At 37.9% G+C, this 5,922-nt stretch overlaps 1 non-coding gene across 1 annotated transcript; it reads right to left on the bottom strand.

Moving 5' to 3' along the window:
• Positions 1 to 285: 285 nt before the first annotated feature.
• On the bottom strand, positions 286 to 392 carry LOC131615390 (small nucleolar RNA R71). The gene has a single exon (XR_009287807.1). It is a non-coding gene; the product is annotated as a small nucleolar RNA R71 (small nucleolar RNA).
• Between the last annotated feature and the right edge of the window lie 5,530 nt (positions 393 to 5,922).

Below are 5,922 nucleotides of genomic sequence, written 5' to 3' on the forward strand. Positions count from 1 at the left end.
AACTTCGAACTAAAACCTTCGCTGGTGCAAGCTGTCCAACAGAACCAATTCTCTGGAAGCCCTGCAGACGATCCTAATCTCCATTTTGCTGTGTTCGTGCAACACGCCGACACTGTCAAAGCTAACAATGTCAGTTTCGAAGCTATTCGATTACGTCTTTTTCCATTCTCCTTGAGAGATAGAGCTAGAGCGTGGCTTCAATCTTTACCCTCTAAGTCCATAACGACCTGGGACAAATTGAAGAGAGCTTTCTTAGCGAGATATTTCCCGCCTAGCAAAAATGCTATGCTAAGAGGTCAAATCAACAGATTTACCCAAAAAGACAACAAATCACTCTTCGAAGCCTGGGAGCGATATAAGGATGTGCTGAGACTTTTTCCTCATCATTGACTTGAGCCATGGCTGATCATCCATACTTTCTATGGTGGTCTATTATATAACACTAAAATGACTATAGATGCCGCTATTGGCGGAGCTTTAATGGAAAAACCTCATGATGAAGCCTATAACCTCATAGAGAACATGGCACAGAACCATTACCAATGGGGAGGAGAACAAACCGCTGTAGAGAAATCCCAAAACAAAGGAGGAATGTACGAAGTCAGTGGTATAGACCGCGTTAACGCCAAAGTAGACGCCTTGACTCAAAAGATCGAGAACTTAACCATAACTCCTACAGCCATTGCGGCTGTTGTAACTCCTAATTGCGAGATATGCAGATTAACTGGACATGTCGTTGCCGAATGTCAATTGCTGACAGGTGTTCCACCTGATCAAGTGAATTATGCTCAAGGAAAACCTTACTCTAACACGTACAAACCTGGATGGAAGAATCATCCAAACTTTTCGTATAAGAACAACAATGCATTATACGCATCTGGACAAGCACCTGCTGTTCCACCTGGCTATCAAAAAGCACCTGTAGCTGCTCCAAATTCCCCAAGGAAGTCGAACCTAGAAATCATAATGGAAAACTTTATGGCTTCCCAACAACAAACTAACAAGGACTTCCTGAATCGAAACATTCACAATAGTGAGCAACTAAAACAATTAGCAAACAAAGTAGACGCTTTAGCTACACATAAAAAATGCTCAAAATGCAAATTTCTCAAGTAGCTCAACAACAAGCACCTACTGCTTCCCCTGATGGCACATTTCCTTCTCAACCACAACCTAATCCCAACGGACATGCGAACACGATTACACTACAAAGTGGAATGAACTACGATGGACGTATCGATCCTAGAACTCAAAACGCACCCATGTCACAACAAGAGCCGAAGGAAACTAAAAAGATATCAACTGATGACCAACCCGTTAAGATAAGTGAAAACAATACCGAAGTGGAGACTGAAAAAGAGAAACCATATGTACCTCCACCACCGTATAAGCCACCTATTACTTAACCTCAGAGGCTAGCTAAATCTAAAACTGAAGCGCAATTTAAAAATTTTGTAGAACTTCTGAAACAATTAAACATAACTATACCTTTCACAGAAGCTATAACCCAAATGCCTTCCTATGCTAAGTTTCTCAAATAAATTCTTTCGAATAAAAAGAAACTCGAGGATAACGAAACAGTAACGCTTACTGCAGAATGTAGTGCCATCATTCAAAATAACATGCCTCCTAAACTAAAAGATCCTGGTAGCTTCTCTATACCTTGTGTAATAGGAAAAACTATTATAGATAAAGCCTTATGCGATTTAGGAGCTAGTGTTAGTTTGATGCCTCTTTTAACATGTAAGAAACTAAACTTAGGTGAGCTTAAATCAACAAGGATGTCTCTTCAACTAGCCGATCGCTCAATTAAGTATCTTGTAGGAATGTTAGAAAATATCCCTGTGCGTGTAGGTCAATTCTACATCCCAACTGATTTTATCATCATGGATATTCAAGAAGATTCTAACATACCGATCATACTAGGAAGACCATTCTTAGCGACCGCTGGTGCAATCATAGATGTTAAACGCGGGAAACTAACCTTCGAAGTAGGAGAAGAAAAGATTGAATTTATTCTATCTCACTTCTTAAAAGCACCCGCAATAGATGACACTTGCTATTTCATGGATATCACTAACGAATGTGTCAAAGAAGCAAAAACTGAACCACTCGAAAACCCTGAAATCCTAGAAATTCCTATAACCGAAACACCTGACGATAATACGCATGAAGAAAGCCAAAACCTAAGCTTGAACGAATGTTTAGCATTAACACCTGATCCTACACCTTCTTCTAATAAACTGACTGACGAACTCAAAACACTTCCTAAAAATCTAAGGTATGAATTCCTAGACACTGAACTCGAACGACCTGTGATAGTCAATGCTGACCTAGGACCGATCGAAACCGAAAAATTGTTAGAAGTCCTAAGAAAATATCCAACATCTTTAGGCTATAAGATATTTGATCTAAAAGGAATAATTCCTTTCGTTTGTATGCATCGAATTATGCTTGAGGAAGATTCGAAAACCTCTAGAGAGCACCAGAGGAGACTTAACCCGATCATGAGCGAAGTGGTTAGGAAAGAAGTTTTAAAACTTCTAGAAGCTGGAATAATATACCCCATATCCGATAGCAAATGGGTTAGCCCAGTTTATGTAGTACCTAAGAAAGGAGGAGTCATGGTGATTAAAATGAGAAAGGTGAAACTATAACCAAGCGAGTTGAGTCTGGTTGGCGGATGTGCATAGACTATAGAAAATTAAATAAAGCCACTCAAAAAGACCATTTTCCCCTTCCATTCATTGACCAAATGTTAGAATGCCTAGCTAGACATTCTCATTTCTGTTACTTAGACGGTTATTCCAGTTTCTTTCGAATCCCAATCCATCCTGATGACCAAGAGAAAACAACTTTCACTTGCCCATTTGGAACCTTTGCCTACCGATAAATGCCATTCGGATTATGTAACGCACCTGCGACATTTCAAATATGTATGATGACAATATTCGCCGATTTCCTTGAAAATATTACGGAAGTCTTTATGGACGACTTCTCCGTATGTGGACAAAGTTTCGAGGGATGTCTTGCGAATTTAGAAAAAGTTCTAGAACGTTGCATGAAAGTTAACCTAGTACTAAATTGGAGGAAATGTCACTTTATGGTGCAAGAAGGGATTGTGCTAGGAAATACCGTATCAAATAGAGGAATTGAAGTAGATAGAGCTAAAATAGAAGTCATCGAAAACCTCCAACCTCCAAAGACCGTAGGAGAAATATGAAGTTTCTTAGGACATGCTGGTTTCTACCGACGTTTTATTAAGGACTTCTCAAAGATAACTAAACCCTTAACCGAATTATTAATGAAAGACGCCTATTTTATCTTTGATGACAAGTGTTTAGAAGCCTTTAAAACCCTTAAGGAAGCTTTAATCTCCGCACCCATTATGCAACCTCCCGATTGGACTAAACCATTCAAAGTAATGTGTGACGCAAGTGATTACGCTGTAGGCGCTGTCTTAGGACAACGAAAGGATAAGAAACTTCACGTTATTTACTATGCTAGTAAAACTATGGACGAAGCCCAAATGAATTACGCCACAACCAAAAAGGAACTCTTGGCGGTTGTATTTGCTTTAGATAAATTTCGTTCCTATTTAGTAGGAGCCAAAATAATCATATACACCGACCATGCTGCAATTAGGTACCTATTAACTAAAAAGGAAGCTAAACCGAGACTCCTAAGATGGATCTTGCTACTGCAAGAGTTTGACTTAGAAATTAAAGAGAAAAAAGGAACAGAAAACATTGTAGCAGACCACCTTTCTCGTTTAGAAAATCTAGAACCTGAAACCGTACCAATTAACATTGATTTTCCTTACGGTAAACATATCACTCAACTTGAAGGAAATACTCCCGATTGAACCTGTCGAAATAACTCTAGCCGTGACCATTACACCTTGGTATGCGAATTTCGTAAACTATTTAGCCGCTGGTGTAATCCCTCCTGATTTAAGTTACCAACAGAAGAAGAAGTTCTTCCACGACCTAAAACAATACTATTTGGACGACCCTATTCTTTTCAAGAGAGGCCCCGATGGAATCTTTCGACGTTGCGTACCCGAGGAAGAAATAGAAAGTATAATAACACACTGCCATTCAGCCCTTTATGGAGGTCATGCAAGCACATCTAAAACTTGTGCAAAGATCCTCCAATCTAGACTCTATTGGCCTAACCTGTGGAAAGACGTACACTCTGCCATTACGAACTGTGATAGATGTCAACGATCTGGAAACATTTCAAGACGAGACGAAATGCCTCAAAAGGGCATTTTAGAAGTAGAAATATTTGACGTCTGGGGAATAGACTTTATGGGTCCCTTTCCTTCATCGTTTGGCAATAAGTACATCCTCGTAGCTGCCGACTATGTCTCAAAATGTATAAAAGCTATAGCCTCTCCTACAAATGACACACGTGTAGTAACCAAGCTCTTTAAAAATGTCATCTTTCCTAGGTTTGGCGTACCGAGACTAGTGATTAGCGACAGAGGCTCCCATTTTATTTCAAAAATCCTCGAAAACTTCTTCGGAAATATGGAGTTAAGCACCGAATAGCGATACCGTATCATCCACAAACAAGTGGACAAGTGGAGGTATCCAACAGAGAAATCAAACAAATATTGGAAAAGACTGTTGCTATATCTAGAAAATACTGGTCCTCCAAGTTAAATGAAGCATTATGGGCATATAGAACAGCTTTCAAAACTCCAATAGGAACCACTCCCTTTAAACTCGTTTACAAAAAATCTTGTCACCTCCCGGTAGAACTAGAACATAAGTCCTATTGGGTCATTAAGACTTTGAATTTAAATTATATTACCGCTGGAGAAAAGCGCATTCTAGACGTAAACGAATTAGAAGAGCTTAGACAAGACGCTTACGAAAACGCTAGAATTTATAAAGAGAGGAAAAAATGGCATGACAAGCGCATATCTAGGAAAAGTTTCAACAAAGGCGATAGAGTGTTACTATTTAAATCTAGGCTTAAGCTATTTCTTGGAAAATTACGCTCTAGATGGTCTGGTCCTTTCGAAATTACTAACATTTTTCCGAGCGGAGCGATAGAAATTAGAGGAAAAACGGTTGAACCTCTTATCGTAAATGGGCAACGTCTTAAACATTACCATCGTCTCGAAAATGATGAAAACATGCATATTTTAAAACTTGACGAGCTACCCGCTCAATCGAAAAATTGAGTTATGTTTAAATTGTCGAGCTTACGACATTAAACAAAGCGCTTGTTGGGAGACAACCCACACTTTTCTTACTTTTTAATTTTAATTTTGATTATCTTAATTTTCTTAATCGTTTGAATTTTAATTTTAATTCTCTTAAATAACCTTTTCTATTTTTTTTTCAATTTTTATTTTATTTCATCCTTAGATTATAATTATTATTATTATCATTATAATTATTATTATAATTATTATTATAAAATTTCATCTTTATATTATTATTATTATTATTATTATCTTTTAATCTTTTTAATATATCTTTTTATTTTTATTTCTTTTTAATTTTCTTCTTTTTCAACATCCATATATTTCTGACTTAATTTTCATATTTTTCAATTTAACTCACAAGCTAACTTAGCTACTAACTTATCACGATGCAAGGGGTTGACAATATGGAAGTTGCGTTCAGAGGTAGAGGGCAAGTAGGAAGATATGCTAAGCTGGCCGAGAGAAGGATGAATTTATCTCTCTATCCTCATTTCCCCACTATGGAGGCCTCAGGGATTGAGGAAAGCGTCATGTACTTGTTGAACCAAATTGGTTGGACTGGTTCTCACTTGCTGCGAAGATTTTGCACTTACTGAAAACTCACTCTGGAATTCTTAAGTTCACTCACTTATCTACCAAATTGTGGACTAGGAATGAATAGAGGAGTAATCCTTTTCAGGCTGTTTGGAATTGAGTAT

This window comes from Vicia villosa, linkage group LG6 (genome assembly GCF_029867415.1).
Source record: "Vicia villosa cultivar HV-30 ecotype Madison, WI linkage group LG6, Vvil1.0, whole genome shotgun sequence".
NCBI classification, from domain to species: Eukaryota; Viridiplantae; Streptophyta; class Magnoliopsida; order Fabales; family Fabaceae; genus Vicia; species Vicia villosa.